The sequence below is a fragment of the Arabidopsis lyrata genome, assembly GCF_000004255.2.
Source record: "Arabidopsis lyrata subsp. lyrata unplaced genomic scaffold ARALYscaffold_5, whole genome shotgun sequence".
Classification (NCBI taxonomy): Eukaryota; Viridiplantae; Streptophyta; class Magnoliopsida; order Brassicales; family Brassicaceae; genus Arabidopsis; species Arabidopsis lyrata.
The window spans coordinates 4,775,590-4,792,744 of record NW_003302551.1 but is presented as its reverse complement, the minus strand read 5'-3'; the positions used below and the strand labels follow the sequence as shown (position 1 = coordinate 4,792,744).

At 37.4% G+C, this 17,155-nt stretch overlaps 2 long non-coding RNA genes across 8 annotated transcripts; both read left to right on the top strand.

The window, feature by feature from the left end:
- Window positions 1-9,332: 9,332 nt before the first annotated feature.
- Window positions 9,333-12,335, top strand: LOC9313187. Of its 3 annotated transcripts, XR_002331685.1 has the most exons (4): window positions 9,333-9,886; window positions 9,980-10,021; window positions 10,495-10,939; window positions 12,072-12,335. It is a non-coding gene; the product is annotated as an uncharacterized LOC9313187 (long non-coding RNA). The 3 variants fall into 3 exon arrangements; XR_002331686.1 differs by lacking the exons at window positions 9,333-9,886; window positions 9,980-10,021 and having other exon boundaries at window positions 10,383-10,601; window positions 10,832-10,939; XR_002331684.1 differs by lacking the exons at window positions 9,333-9,886; window positions 9,980-10,021 and having other exon boundaries at window positions 10,383-10,939.
- A 1,731-nt stretch (window positions 12,336-14,066) lies between these two features.
- On the top strand, window positions 14,067-16,010 carry LOC9313186. Of its 5 annotated transcripts, none has more exons than XR_002331743.1 (5): window positions 14,067-14,839; window positions 15,201-15,280; window positions 15,392-15,478; window positions 15,550-15,580; window positions 15,691-16,010. It is a non-coding gene; the product is annotated as an uncharacterized LOC9313186 (long non-coding RNA). The 5 variants fall into 5 exon arrangements; XR_002331742.1 differs by having other exon boundaries at window positions 15,370-15,478; XR_002331740.1 differs by having other exon boundaries at window positions 15,361-15,478.
- The last annotated feature ends 1,145 nt before the right edge of the window (window positions 16,011-17,155 follow it).

The following is a 17,155-nucleotide window of genomic DNA, read 5'->3' as shown; positions in this document are numbered from 1 at the left end:
TACTGCTCCCCACGTCGCTAAGATCCATGTTATTGTTAACAAAATATGGTCTCTTGGAGATAAAACAGTCCGAATCGATGTGTATGAGAATAACACCACTTCAGTCAAGTTCCGAATTCGAGATCAAGCAACCAGATTGAGAGTACTGCGTAGGGGTATGTGGAATATTGCAGGGCTTCCCATGATCCTTGCAAAATGGTCTCCAATCCCAGAAGAAGCTCAGCCTGAAGTCTCGACAATGCCTTTATGGGTCACTTTGAAAAATGTTCCTCACTCGATGTATTCATGGGAGGGTCTCGGGTTTCTTTCTAGTCCAATAGGAGATCCCATTCGACTTCATCCGGAAACAGAGTTATGTAGCAACTTTGAAGAGGCAAAGGTGTTCGTTGAAGTAAATTTAACAAAGTCTCTCCCACAAAAATTCTGTTTCAAGTTGAATCAAGTGGAGGAAGTCACCGTGGAATTTGTTTATCCTTGGCTCCCTCCTCGATGCTCAAGGTGCAGCAAATGGGGCCACACAGAGGATGTTTGTGTGACCAAAAAAGCGTCTCCCGTGAAGGTAAAGGCAGATGACTTAGAAGAAGGTGAGCTGGTAGCAGAAAATGATTCTGAAAAAACAGAGACCTCTGTTCCAGTTGAGGTGCAAGAGGCGCAAACACCTACGTTGGCCGTATCGAATGCAGTGTAGCAAAACAGAGCCGCTGAGACACATGAGGAGCAAGATAATATAACACAAGGTGCTGATAAGGATGGTTGGTCCTTAGTTTCCCCAGGGAAAGGCTGTATGAGTAATGAGAAGGTTCAAAGCTCACTAGCTTATGGTCAAGTTACTATTCTCTCTGCTTCTCGATTCTCTGTTCTAGATAATATTGAAGAGCCCAAGCTAGACGATGCAGTCATCGAAGGGGAAGTGGCAGAAGATAAGGAAAGTCTAGACAACAATGTCGAGAATGGTGTTAACACTCATGCAAGTTTGACGCAGGCCATCACAGAAGTAGAGAAAGCAAGCTCGGTCCGAGCTACCCGTCAAACAAAGAATTCGCAGAAAGCTACATCGGAATCTTTTTCTCAACAAGCTAAGGCTCGCCCTAGCGTATCGAGCAAAAGAACCTCCAAAAAACATCATTAATGTCTTGCTTTTTCTGGAATGTGCGCGGTTTCAATAAATCAACAAAACATTCCGTAGTAAGTGACTGGTTACATGAAGAAAATTTGCAATTTGGGTGTCTTTTGGAAACGCGAGTACAAGAAACCAGGGCTTCTCGTATTCTGTCCTCTGTTTTTCGAGATTGGTCTTCTATTACTAATTATGAATTCAATAGTTTGGGCCGCATATGGGTAGTTTGGAGAAATAATGTTCGAGTCACTCCGGTCTACAAGAGTGGTCAGCTTGTAACATGTTCAGTTTTGATGGATGGTGCCTCAGAGGAGATTTTTGTCTCTTTTGTTTATGCAGCTAACCTACCAGAGGATAGGAAAGAGCTGTGGGAAGATCTTAAATATCATTTTGATACTCCACTGATTCAGAATAAACCTTGGCTCATCATGGGAGATTTCAATGAAATTCTCGACGGTGAAGAGCATTCAAACTATGAGAACTCTCCTTCTATTTCTCATGGGATGCGGGATTTTCAAGCAATGGTGAGGTATTGTTCTCTTGTGGACATGAGCTCTCACGGCCCTCAGTTCACTTGGTGTAACAAGCGGGAGGAAGAGCTGATATGCAAAAAATTGGATCGTGTTTTGGTTAATGAGGAGTGGACTCGATTATTTCCTGAATCCTATAGTGTGTTTGAACCTGGCGGTTGTTCGGATCATCTTCGATGTCGGATTAAAATAGCAGCAGCTACTAGTCGTCCGCGTGGTCCTTTCAAATTTTCAAATGTCATCGCGTCATTGCCGGATTTCCTGCCTACAGTTCAAGAGTTCTGGGATAGTACAAGTGTTCTTTATCATTCCACCTCTGCTATTTTCAGATTTTCTAAAAAACTTAAGGCCCTTAAGCCAATTTTGCGGTCTTTGGGACGTAGAAAGCTACACCAGCTGTCGACTAGAGTTGATGCAGCATATGAGGTTCTATGTGACAAGCAACAAGCCACACTTGAAAATCCTACTTCGGCTTTGATGGAGGAGGAAGCCGAGGCTTATAAGATATGGGATCACGTAGCAGTACTTGAAGAAGGTTTTCTGAAACAGAAATCAAAGCTTCATTGGCTTAATGTGGGAGATAGAAATAACAAGTATTTTCACAATGCAGTCAAAGCAAGATTGGCCAAGAATGCTATTAGAGAGATAAAATGCCAAGACGGGTCTGTAGCTACAACACAAGAAGATCTTAAGACTGAAGCTGTGAGGTTCTTTGAGGAGTTTTTATCAAACGAACCAGCGGACTATGAGGGTGTCCCTGCGGACCAGATTGAAGAATTGTTGGATTTTCGATGTTCTTTATCAGAACAGGACACGTTGGTGAGTCTTGTTACAGAGGAAGAGATTCGAACTGTGTTGTTCAAGATGCCGGGAAATAAAGCCCCTGGTCCCGATGGTTACACGGCTGAGTTCTTCAAGTTAACATGGCCTATCCTGGGGAAAGACTTTGTCACTGCAATTCAGTCTTTTTTCATGATGACTTTCTTGCCTAAAGGAGTTAATACCACAATTCTGGCCCTTATTCCAAAAAAGAATGAAGCTATAGAGATGAAAGATTATCGTCCCATATCATGCTGCAATGTGATGTATAAGGTAATATCGAAAATTCTTGCTAACAGATTGAAGAAAATTCTCCCTGCATCAATAGCCCCAAACCAGTCTGCGTTTATTAAGGATCATCTTATGATGGAAAATCTGTTGTTAGCTTCATAATTAGTCAAGGATTACCATAAAGCTTCAGTCTCTAAAAGGTGTGCTGTTAAGATCGACATATCAAAGGCTTTTGATACGGTGCAATGGCCTTTCTTGCTGACGGCTCTAAGAGCCATGAATCTTCCGGAAAGTTTTATTCGCTGGATTGAGCTCTGTATTGGCACTGCTACGTTCTCTGTTCAAGTCAATGGGGAGTTGGCTGGGTTTTTTCAAAGCAAAAGGGGTTTAAGACAAGGATGCTCTCTTTCTCCATATCTTTTCGTCATTTGCATGAACGCTCTCTCTAGAATGCTGGATAAAGCGGCAGTGGATCAGAAAATTGGTTACCATCCTCGGTGTAAAAGCATGGGACTAACTCACTTGTGCTTTGCGGATGATATTTTGGTTTTTTCAGATGGGAGTGTACGATCAATAGCGGGTATTCTACAAGTTTTTAATAAGTTTGCAGATGTCTCGGGACTCAGAATCAGCCTAGAGAAATCAACCCTGTTCATGGCTGGTTTCTCATCTACTCATAAAGAAGATATACTCCAGCGTTTTCCATTTGAAATGGGAACTCTTCCAGTGCGGTATCTCGGTCTCCCTCTTCTCACTAAAAGTATGACTCGCTCCGATTATCTACCCCTCATTGAGAAAATAAGAAATCGCATCACCTCTTGGACGGGTCGGTTCTTATCTTTCGCGGGTAGACTACAACTGATCAAATCTGTCCTATCAAGCATCACTAACTTTTGGCTCTCAGCTTTTAGGCTGCCAAGTAAGTGTATTAAAGAACTTGAAAGTCTTTTCTCTGCTTTTTTGTGGTCTGGTGTAGAACTCAACTCAAGGAAGGCAAAAGTGGCATGGTTGGATGTTTGTAAGCCAATTAAGGAAGGTGGGCTGGGACTAAGACCGATATCAGAAGCAAACACGGTGAGTATTTTGAAACTTGTTTGGCGGCTTGTCTCCGCTAAGGACTCTCTTTGGGTCAGCTGGGTTCACGCAAATTTGCTACGAAATGGGTCCTTTTGGTCAGTTCGACAAACAAGTACTTCAGGTTCATGGATGTGGAAGAAAATATTGAAATATCGGGATAAAGCCAAACCTCTACATAAGATGGAGGTAAGGTCAGGTCTGGCTACTTCCTTTTGGCATGATAATTGGTGTTCTCTTGGGAGATTGGCTGATGTTTTAGGTCCCCGGGGATGTATCGATATGGGTATTGCCACGAACTGCTCAGTTGCTGCAGCCCTCTCAAATCACCGCCGACGCAGACACCGAAATGAAATGCTAAACCGAGTTGAGGATGAGTTGGATTCCCTCCGATCACATTCTCTAGCGGGTAAGGATATTTCACTATGGAAAAGGAACAATGGCTCTTTCAAGGGAACGTTCATTTCAAAGGACACTTGGTATACGATACGAGACACTAATCCGGTGTGTGAATGGTATAAGGGTGTATGGTTCCCCCACTCAACGCCTAAGTACTCATTCATCACTTGGATCGCCATTCGTAATCGTTTAGCTACGGGAGATAGACAGTTACAGTGGAATGCTGCAGCAAATGGTGATTGTAATTTGTGTGATGGGAACATAGAAACAAGAGAACACCTCTTTTTCTCCTGTCCGTATTCGTCTCACGTCTGGTCAGCCCTCACACGAGACATGCTTGGGCAACACTACACAACACGATGGGAAACTATGCTTCCTTTACTCACGGCTCCATCTACCTCAAAGCTACATTTGTTTGTTTTGAGATATGTGTTTCAGATATCTATCCACAGTCTATGGCGAGAACGGAATGGGAGACGACACGGCGAGTCACCAACCCCAGCATCCATGCTAGCAAAACTGATCGACAAGAACGTTCGTAACCGGCTGAGCACCTTAATTACGACGGGCTCACACACTTATGAAGGCGGACTGCGATATTGGTTCCAAACCCATAGTCGCTAGTTTTCCCTTCTTTATAATCCCTCTCAAAAACTCAGATTTTTTCAGCTTGATGTTGCATTTATTGTAAAACCGTCTTTTTTTGGTGAATAAATTTTACATTCATACAAAAAAAAAAAAAAACCTTTGTCTCTGGCACATTTTTAAATAAAAGAATTCAAGGGTCCAATAAATATTTCTATCTTATGATTGTACTTATGCCCAAAAATTTTTGTTTTTTTTTTTGTGTGGCTTATTTATGAAAAAACTTTAGAATGGTAACTTTTTTGATGAAAAGAGTTAAAGATATGACAGACCTACGCCCTATCAGTTTATGTTCGGTAATTTACAAGATTGTTTCTAAGATCCTTTGCTCCCGTTTGAAGGTCTTTCTTCCAGTCATTGTTTCTGACACGCAAGGCGCTTTTGTATCGGGTAGATTAATCTCCGATAATATTCTCTTGGCACATGAAATGGTACATGCTTTACGCACCAATACCAGATGTGATGAGGATTTCATGGCCATAAAAACCGATATGTCTAAAGCGTATGATCGAGTTGAATGGAACTTCTTGGAAGAATTATTAATCCGATTGGGGTTCGATATACGGTGGGTTCAATGGATTATGAGTTGTGTAAGATCGGTTTCATACTCCATAATTTTGAATGGATCATCATATGGTTTTATCAAGCCTAAGAGAGGAATTCGTCAAGGTGATCCACTCTCGCCCTTTCTCTTTATTCTTTGTGCTGAAGCTTTGGTTCACATCATGAATAAAGCTGAACAATAAGGGCGGCTAACGGGAATGCGTCTCACCCCTTTATGCCCATCGATTCAACACCTATTATTTGCTGATGATAGCCTATTCATTTGCCAAGCTACATTCAAGGAATGCACGGAATTTCTGGGCTGCCTGCGGTTATATGGGAGGGCATCGGGTCAAGAGATCAACTTCCAAAAATCTGCGATAACTTTTGGCAAGAAGTTAGACCCCTACATGAAACGATTGCTTGGTTTATTTACAGGAATTGAACAAGAAGGTGGAACAGGGAAGTACCTTGGTCTCCCAGAATGTTTTAGCGGATCCAAGAAAGAGCTTTTAGGTTTTATAACGGACCGATTCAAATCGAGACTCAGTGGTTGGTATGAGAAGACCTTATCTCTAGGTGGCAAAGAAGTACTCCTCAAATCGGTGGCATTAGCATTACCGGTATATGCAATGTCGTGTTTCCGGTTGACAAAGCACCAATGCCAAAAGATTACAAGTGCTATGTCAAACTTTTGGTGGAATGAGAGTTAAGAGAAACATAAAATGCATTGGGTTTCATGGGAGAAGATTTGTAAGTCTAAAACCCAAGGAGGGTTAGGTTTTAGGGACATAGGACACTTTAATCAAGCTTTACTTGCGAAACAAGCTTGGCGATTATTAGATGCTCCTACTTCCTTACTAGCTCGCGTCTTCAAAGCACGGTACTACCCGCAGAAACCTTTCCTTGATGCTACCACTGGTTATCGGCCTTCGTACGCATGGAGAAGCATTATTTTCGGGAAAGAACTACTTGAAAAAGGACTCATGAAAGCGATTGGCAATGGACAGAGTACAAGTGTATGGATCGACAAATGGTTGTTTGATGGAGCCCCGAGACTTCCAATGAATAAAGAATCCCTAATGGATATAAGCCTCAAAGTCAGCTCCTTGATAACTATACATGGTGAATGGAACTTTCCTCTCTTAAATGAGCTTTTTCCACCTTGTGATGTTAATCACATTCGATCATTTCCTCCAGTAACAAGTATGGAAGATCGACATATCTGGGCTTATACCAAACATGGACAGTACTCCGTGAAAAGTGGTAATTGGTTACTGACTCACGCTGCTAGCAGGTTGGAGACTACTACAGAAGCGTTGCAGGTGTTAAACAAGATTAAGGATCGTATTTGGCTCCTGAAAACAGCTCCTAAAATACAAATGTTCCTTTGGCGATCTTTGTCTGGAGCACTTGCGGTTGCAGATTGTATGAGGAGCCATGGCCTAATGATTAACCCTTCATGTCAAATTTGCCAGTTGCAGGAGGAAACGATTTCGCATGTTCTGTTTGGATGTACTCTCGCAACCTCTGTGTGGCAAAATGCAGCACTTTCATTACCAGTACACGGATTCACAGAATCAATTGCTGATAACATGTTGTACGTCTTCAACCTGATGAAAAACATGACAGTGCCTGCGAACATACGTGATGCGTTACCATGGCTGTTATGGGGTATATGGAAAGCACGGAATTCGACTATTTTTGTAGGGCAGACCAGTAACTCGAATATAATCATTGCGTCGGCTTTGGAGGAGGCAGAGGAATGGCTTCAACAAAGCTTGATTATGTCTCAGGAAGCGAAAGTGGGGAACAGACAAGTGTCTTACATAGAGAAATCGTGGCTTAAACCAGCCTGGGGAGGACTTAAGTGCAATGTTCATGCATCTTGGATTAAAGACTCTGTACATTGTGGCGGTGCTTGGCTGTTGAGGAACCATATGGGTTATGCTGTCCTTCATGCCCGTGATGCCTTCCTTCCTATGGTTAATCGAGTGGCTGCAGAACTATTCTGTATTCTATGGTGTCTGCGAAGTCTCCATAGTGTACGTATTCACTCTTGTGAAATTTGGTCTGATTGTAACGCGGCGGTACGGGCTTTGAATCATCCTCAACAATGGCCAAAATACCGGTCTCTTCTCATCAAAATAGATCAAGTAATACGGGTGATGCGGGATGTGAAATTCATGATCTCTTCACCGAAAGCCAATACGTTGGCTAGGGATATTGCTTGTAGCGTTACACGAGAAGGCCGGTTTAATTCTTATCTAGCTTCGGGTGGACCAGCTTGGCTACAAGATCGTCTTGAAGAAGAACGCCGACACGGTTGAAGTTAATCGGTTTGTGACGAAGACGGAAGGGCCAAGGTGGGTCAGGCTAATAAGTCTGGTTTTGATCGTTTTCTGGTTTGTTATACTCTGTTTTTGTTTTTGTACTCTGTTCCTATGAACTACTGGTTTTATTTTGGATTAATTAATACAAGACATTTAAAAAAAAAAAGAGTTAAAGATAAAAAAAAATAGAGTGACACGCAATACTTGATATCATAACCATCTATTTCCTTCTAACTCATAGATTTGAATTTCATCTTTAATGATTTAAGAATTTTTTTTCTTTTTTTATCATCAACAATGGTTTGAGATTTCTTTTATCATTTCTTTCTATATGTTAAAATATGGCGACATAATCAGCTGAAAATATATATTTTCAATCGTACATTTATTATGGAGCATTTTGGAGTTTTATATATATGATAATTATCAATTATATTTGAATGCTTTTCAAAAAAGCGTATATGATCATAATCAGTCATCAATAATATATAAAATTTTTTGTTGAAGAAATTGTAATCAACGACTATTAATACTTTGACGGCATTTTGTACCAATTTTGATCATTGTCTAGCTCTTAAACCTCGGTTTGGTTTACATGTCTATGTTTAATTAGTCGTTGACATCCATAAGCCATAATATAGGTCCATTAGAAATAAAACATAATCAAGCTCCCATCACCTTACTATAAAATCTACCTTTTTTTGGGCGAAAAACCGAGTCCGAGACTTCTATCTTCTTTCAGAGGCTCAATCTTGACCATTTGTTTATTTTCTTCATGGTAAGTTCTCATATCCTACAACTCTAGTTTGTAACATCTATTTTTTTGCAGAGAATCAACATGCCTTAATATATTAATAGATTTGATCAAATAAATAATTATTTTGCAATAGATATAGACATATAGTGAATCTAAAGTTTTTTTCTGTCTCATTTTTTTGAATGCATATAATCATGTTCTTAGTATTTTAATTGTTGTTATTTTTTGTCGTTCTTAATAGTCGATGATCTTTTCACAAGCTCGTATCAAAAAGACAAAATGTAAAGTTAAGAGACGTATCAGTGCTCCCTAGACTTCTTCTAAGAGACTCTGCTTTATAGATTTTTCTGTGGAGTCTTCCTTGGAGAATGTTTCGTAGAATCAAATTTGTAAGAATGCATCTAGGTTTAGAATATATATGTTTCTCTTTTTCATATAACCGTTTACAATACAATACTAGATCCAGACCCGCACGTTCGTGCGGGGTTTCATATTTTAAGATATATGTTGTATAAAATTTAGAATCAATTTTTATTGAAAGTAGTACTTAAGAAATTGTTTTCTGTTTTTGTAGTGAATTAGATTATAGTATAGATATCAAAATATTATAAATTAATTGCAAAATTAATTTCTGTATTTTAAATAAATTTTGTTACACAATTGTTTTTTCTGTTTGAATAGTTACATACGTGTGGGGTGCAATGTACAAATAATAGTGTTTGCAGAAAGTTTTAATCAACATTTTTTTTTTGTTAGTGAATTATATAATAGGATATTTTACATACAATATTTTTGTTTTATGTTTAAAAAAACTTTGTTAAACACGCTTATTTTCTGTTTGATTAGTTATAAATTTTGAATAGAATTTTTAGTTATTAATTTTTTTTTTGTTTTTATCATTTTTAAGTGTTTTATTTAAATAAATAGTTTGGTTTTGGTGCATACTAAATAATTTTAACAGATACCGAAGTCAGGTGTGTAATAGTTATAATAGAAATGTAAGATTTTGAAAGAATATGTAATTCTAATATGTTTAAAATTAATTTTTGGTAATGCAACATTATTGTTTATAAATTAATATTTGGTATTTCAGAAAACCTCTCTACCAAATGTTTACCAAAAGTTTAATTAAATGGCCCATAACTTAAACCGAATAATTGTTTTTTGGGCTGAAATACATGTTGATGTTGGGCCGAAATACATTTTCTATTTTCGTTTGTGTTTTGTATTTAATATTAAGGAATTTTTTTCTTTCTTCATTTGGACATATAATTGTTTTTAGAACAATCGTTGTCTTATCTCAAAAGAAGAAAACCCACCGAATACAATTAAGAACTTCGGTCGCCCACCAAAAAAAAATTAAGAACATCGGTCGATCAAATCATCAATGGCGAAATTCTCATATAATTCAGTGATTTTGTCTCCGGTTATACTCTGTGTAAGTTTATTATTGAATCAAATTTATACTTTTAACTATTTTTTTTATATGTCGATTCAATTTCCAATCTTTTGAAATTTTCTGTTTGAATAGAGATCTTCGCCTAGGATTGTCAAGAATCTGGATCTTCTACGGGTAATTATTGTCAATTTTATATCTAAACTTTGTTTTCACAGTCCCGCAGTTGTAGTTTTTTTTTTTCTTCATCCTCTTCGACGGTGCTTGTAGCACCCATTCCCGGACCCATGGTCTATCCTCAGCCTTTTGGTCTGGTTTCTTTCGTATACGTGTATCCTCAGTTATTTGGGTTGAGAATCTAGAATATTATTGAATTCACAGCGTTTTGCGAATTTGAGATTCCGGTTTAAATTAGGGTTTTAGACATTCATCAGCTTTGATTTTAGGGATTTATGTTGTTCTTAAGGTAGAAGTTTCCCGGTATGATTGATACTGTGATTATAAATTCTACAAATTAGGGATCATATGTTCTACACTTAAAGCTTTGCTCTTTGGATTTGGACATTTGGTGTTTGGATTTCACTAAAATATGATATCTGAAAGCTTTCCTTGTTGGGGCTTTTGATGTTTTTACTGTTTTGTTAATGTAGAATTTTTACAAATTTATGTTCCACTGTTGTGGCGATCTCGGGAATTAAGTGAATTATAATTCTTTTCCAAGGCATTTTCTCGCTTCTTCACTTTCCATATGGCCAAGGTAAGTGTGTATCTATATATGTTTATCAACATTATATAAGTCCAATGATCTCACAAAAATCTTATTCTTGCTTGTATTGAATTCGATGTCCTTTGTTTCTTAGAATCACCTTTTCCCAATTATTTAGAGGATCTACATGTTATTCGTCATTGATTTTTTTCTTATGAAAATTTTCTTTGATTTTAGACTAATTAATCTATGAGATAACTATTAGTTGTTTTCTATATCAGGTCCTGATCCGAGTTATGGCCTTGGTTTTTAGGTTCAATTAGAAGAGTTGTGAAAGAGTAAAAGAATTATTAAGTAAACTATTCATTCACTTCGCCAATATCAATCATGTAAGTGTTCTCTGGTTATGATTTTTTATTTTTTTTTGTTGGTGTTGATGAATGAGAATATGAAAGACGGTGAATAGTCAAAACTAATTTAAAATCATAGAAAAAAACAGAAAATTATGGGAGTAGGTCACTCCTTACTTTTTCTTCCTTAACATTCTCTTATATTTAGTCTTCAATACTATGAAATGAAAAAGAGACTTCCCATGGCATTGAAAAGTTCAGGTTCTTTATAATTATCTGGTTAGATTAAGATTATTGATGGGTCAAACCATAACTTCGTCTAAAGATAACTCATACAGGATCTGAAACATTTCCAGCTTTCATTGCCCTATTTTCGAGGGTTTTCTTCTTTATCTGTGAATAGCACCGTCAATCTATATGGAAAATTTTCATAAAACAGCTTAACATAATTAGTTTACCTTCAATTAGACAAAATACAATAGAATCAAATGATAAAGACAATGGTTAATGATAAACACACAAATATTCAACGCTTTCTTAAGCATACCTAATTAGAAACCTTAGGTAGCATGCCCACTGTAGATGTGTTATTCTTTTCAATATGAATAACTGATTGAAAAATCCTTCCAACTAAGTTTTTGTCTTCTTGATAGCATCTGCCAATGCCTCTGGATCTTCAATCTGTAAATTTAGAAAACACTTGTATATCATAAACCAAGTTCTTGTCAATTATTTTTCAATTGACTTGAGCACAAACCTGTCTAAGTTAGAAAAACAAAAGAGCAAAAGATTACGAAAAGTTTAAGATTAGTGAGTGGAAGAAAATAGTAGTTGTATATATTTGTGTGTCAGAATTTAAAACAAACTTTATTCGTATATGCTCGATTTGATAGGATTCGAATATTTTTGTTATTATTAAATTTGGGAAATATAATAACTAAGATTAGTTCTTATTGAAAACAGTTACTACAAAATAGGATGTGTTCCTTTTATTTTCTGATTTCTTTGGCATCTTTCTTAAAAACATTCGTGCGAATATTTGGTTATTTATTTTTTTTGTATACGTCTTCAATGATTAGTAATCGCAAGTAATTAGATTCGTTAGTTATACAGATTATAGTAATCTCTTTAAATCATATCTAAAATTTTTGGCAATTTATTTATGTAACAGTAGTAAATCTCGGAGTGCAATAATTGGCAATAATTGGTATCCCAACATTAATCAACACTCCAACGGATCGACTCCAGGATCCGCGTCTCGGACTGTATTTGAAGCCCAAGATCCGCGTGGTAGCCCGCCCCAATAGCATATGGTCCGCGTGTTTATCCGAACAAAATGCCCAGGATCCGCGTTTTTTATATATTTAAATTGTCGAGTTTAACCTTGGACGAAATCTTTTATCTATTCTTAGAATGAAAAAATCCTAATGGCATTTCCTTGTAATTTTTTACACTTTTTAAAGTTATTTTTCAGGAAATGCTTCCCAATTAATAGTATAGATATAAAGTGGAGGAAGCAATCAAGCCGGAAATAAAAGCAGTATTGGGAATTAATAACCTTGGTGGCATGGGCTCATATTTAGGGTTACCGGAAAGTCTAGGAGGTTCGAAGACAAAAATATTTTCGTTTGTTAGAGATAGGTTACAAACAAGGATAAATGGCTAGTCAGCAAAATTTTTATCAAAAGGCGGAAAAGAAGTAATGATTAAATCGGTAGCTGCGGCATTACCAACTTATGTTATGTCATGCTTCAGACTACCGAAAACAATTACTTCTAAACTTACAAGTGCGGTCGCAAAATTCTGGTGGAGTTCAAATAGTGATTCTAGAGGTATGCATTGGATGGCGTGGAACAAACTGTGTAATAGTAAGTCGGAAGGTGGACTCGGTTTTCGAAATGTAGATGATTTTAATTCGGCTCTACTGGCAAAACAATTATGGCGTTTGATTACAGTCCCAGATTCTCTATTTGCGAAAGTTTTCAAAGGTCGGTATTTTCGCAAATCCAATCCTCTGGATAATATTAAATCATACTCTCCATCCTATGGATGGAGACTCTTTTGTTGGTCGCAAATATTTGCGATGATATTGTTACCAGATAGTGACTCTTTAACGACTACGTTAAAAGTATACCCATATTTGTCGCCAATTTACGACGCCAACGATTAGTCAGAGAATGGTCATAAATAAGCGACCCTTTTACGATACTTATGCAACCCTGTCGAAATCCAAAAAAAAGTTTCGTGAAACTTCTTAATCGTCACAAAAGAGTCGTAAATGTACAACTAATTTGCCTCTCTTAGGAGACTCGTCCTGATTTAAAAATTGTTACTAGATCAAATCGAATGTTTAATATGTTAAGTAACCATATTTTGCATTGATTTTAACTAATACATTGAAAGATTAGTTGTTAATGTTTGAATTTTACATGTTTATAACTAAATCTTTGTAAAAACCTATCTTGTGGAAGATGTTTCATATAGTTTTAATCTTAATCTAAGTAAGTTTGAAAATAAACTTACCAAATCATTGTTTTGTCTCTTAAAATGAATGATATACTTCACAAATGGACTATGGAGTGTAACATAATCCTTATACCAATGTATTTAAATCTTAAAGTTCACAAATCATAAATATTGATTGTGACTCATACGCGAACGTCGCAAAAGCGTATCTCTTTGCGATTACTTTGCCACTGTCTAATGTTACAACTAATGTGCTACTCGTTTGTGACGACTTTGTTACGTATTTTGCGACCGTTCTGGTACTCTTTAGAGACTCGTTCTGTTTTAAAATTGAAATTGTATAAAATAGAATGTTTAATATGTTAAGTAACTATATTTTGCATTGATTTGAACTAATACATTGAAAGATTACTTGTTAATGTTTTAATTTTACATGTTTACAACTTAATCTTTGTAAAAACCTATCATGTGGAAGATGTTACATATAGTTTTAATCTTAATCTAAGTATGTTTGAAAATAAACTTACCAAATCATTGTTTTGCCTCTTAAAATGAATGATTTACTTCACAAATGGACTATGGAGTGTTACATAATCCTTATATCAATGTATTTAGATCTTAAAGTTCAAAAATCTTAAATGTTGATTTGTGACTCATACACGAACGTCGCAAAAGCTATCTCTTTGCGATTACTTTGCCACTGTCTAATTTTACAACTAATGTGCTACTCTTTAGTGACAACTTTGTTACGTATTTTGCGACCGTTCTGCCACAACATTTGTTCTTGTTCTTGTTTGTGACTAACTTGCGACGACTTTTGCGACAACTTGTACAACCCGTTTGCGACCGATTTGGGACCGTTTTCCGACTTTTACCAACTTTTAGGGTTTTCGATTAGGCGGGCTATTATCCCTCGTGTTTTTTTGGTTGCGACCAAGTTGGGACGAGTTTGCGACTCCTATTCTTTTATTACTACCAACGAAAAGTCACATTTCTCGAATCTGAAACACTTTAGTCTTTAGTCTTCGATTCCTCTCTTCGTTTCTTCTTCGATTTCTCTCTTCAATTCCTCTTTTTGATTCGTTTTCCTCCTCGATTCTTCTCTTCAATTCCTCTTCGTTTCTTCATTAATTTGGTAGTAGATCTTTGATTCCTCTTCTTCTTCGTTTCTTCTTCGATTCCTCTTCCTCTTCGTTTCTTCTTCGATTCCTCTCTTCGCTTTAATACCTTCTCTCTTTGTCCTCTCTTCGCTTTAATACCTTCTCCTCTCATCTCAAAACCCTAGCCGTCGTTGTCGTCGCCGCTTCTCCTCGTCGTCGCTTCTCCTCGTCGAATGACACCTTTGTGTGGTGAGCTCGCGTGATTTAGATTTCAAGCTATGTGTTCTCGGATTTGAACAGTGAGTGGAGTCTCTCATCTTAGTCTGAAGCTCTTTCTAAAGAAGTGTTGGGCGTTTTCAAACTATAAAGAAAGGTTTGGTCTTGTTGAGAAGAATCCTTTCTAAAGAAGTTTGATTCTGTTGGTAATTGATCTGAAATCCTAGGTTTTAGCCGTAGATCTGCTGCTTCTTTTAATTGATTTGAGAAACCGTAGGTATTGATTCCATAGAAGGTGAAGAATAAGATTCCAAAATTTTTGATTAGTCTTGGTGAGATCGTAAAATTCTTTCATTATGAGGAATCAGAGGTTGCTATGAGTGTTTATGGAAGCTGTTTCTTCTCGTTTTGGATTCTAATTGGGAGTATGGAAGTTGATTGAAAACAGTGTTGGTTTTCTTATTCGTTACCTAATATGTTGATGTTTCTTAAGCAATAATGAAGTTTTGAATTTGAAGGGAACGTGGAAGGAAAAATAAGGAGCAGATCTTAGCTTCATTATGTTGCCAAGTTCGAGTATTGGTTGTTGGTGACTCAGGTAATTTAGAAGTTTTGGTTTCATGTGGATTGTTATATTTTATTACGTGTTTTAAGGAGTCAAAGCCAATAATAGTGGAGGCCTTTAAGAACAAAGGCATAACTGGTATAGGAGCTGCAAGGTTTTGTTGGGGTGGCGAGTTTGGTTTTCTTGTTTCTATCACTTCTATTAGATTGGATAACTATGAGAGAGAGAAAGGTAAATTAGTAATATCACACTTCCCTCATTCCTTTCTTTCTATTGTCCTAATAAAGGTTATGCGATTTCAGGAACAAGCAACTTGAAGAATCACGCCTCAAGGTAAACACTAGTTTTTCCTCTTTTGCTTCCAACTGAGTATAACCAAATGTAATTAAGCTTATGTGATCACATGATTATGAACCTTGTTAAAACCAGTGTTCCCTCTACAGTGGCTACTATATCCTAGGCACCGCCAATGCAACCGCCAATGCAACAGCCACTGCCAATGCAACAGCCACAACCACTGCACAAAACAACGCAGAAGAAACCATAGGAGAAACCAATCCAGCCACTGCACCACAAGGAACTGTCGCAGCCACACCAATAGTTTCTTCATCATCATTCTAAGTACTTTCTTCATCTTTTTTTCATTTTGTTATGAACATTGAAGATCCTTTTGAATGTTTAAGGTTATATATGTAAGGCTATGTTACCAACATTAGGGCTTTGAAACAAATTTAAATGATCGCAGATTTGTTTTTTGGTTTTCGATTTCTATTTTTTTTTGAAGCAATTTATGGTAGTAGATTAGGGACTAAAATGTCTACTAAAAAACTGTAATCGTCGCGAAAATGTTGCTTATTTGTGACTACAGAATAGTGTTAAATCCATCTCAAAACCCAAATTAGTCTCAATAATACGACTGATATGTTAGTCACTAATTAGTCGCTAACAAATAGGTGTAGCTAATACGTCGTAAATTTACGACCTATACAGTCCGTCTCTACCGCGTCGCTAATCTGCGACCATCACAAGCTGCGACCATCACAAGCAGTCTTAACAGCGTCACAAATTTGCGACGACAGTGCGACCATTGTAATTAGCGACCGTTTTTTAGCGACCAACGTGTGCAGTCGCAAAGAAGTCGCAAAACAGCAATTAGCGACCGTTTAAGGACTTGATTGGGGGTCGCAAAAGGCATGTTTTCTTGTAGTGGTATATGTTCAGCTAGATCTCTGGTTAATAAAGGACTTATTAAAAGAGTCGGATATGGGGCTTCCATCTCAGTTTGGGAAGACCCGTGGATTCCAGCTCAATTCCCGAGACCAGCAAAAAATAACGGTTCAATTATTGACCCGTCTTTAAAAGTTAATAATCTTGTAGATACACGGACAAATTTTTGGAAGATGGATCTCTTAAATGAGCTCTTTAATCCAGAAGATGTCTCTTTGATATGCGCTCTGCATTTGGGCCGGGTGCGCCAACAAAGGAGGATAGTCTAGGTTGGCATTTCACAAAATCCGGAAAATATTCAGTTAAATCTGGATATCATACGGCCCGGCGCCAACCATGGGAGCTGCAAACCTACGTAGAAGTCTCTCTCCCTTACATACCGAAGTGGAAGCTCTTCTTTGGGCAATGAAGTGCATGTTAGGTGCCGATAACCAAGATGTGGCTTTTTTCACAGACTGTTTAGACCTGGTGAAAATGGTGTCTTCTCCAACCGAATGGCCGGCATTTTCAGCGTATTTGGAGGAGTTACAAAGCGACAAAGAGGAATTCACAAATTTTTCTTTATCTTTAATTTCTCGTAGTGCAAATGTAAAAGCGGATAAATTGGCACGAAATGTTCGTACCGAACCGCATCATATCACGTATGTAAACAATAATCCTCAGGAATGGCTCTTTTGAGTC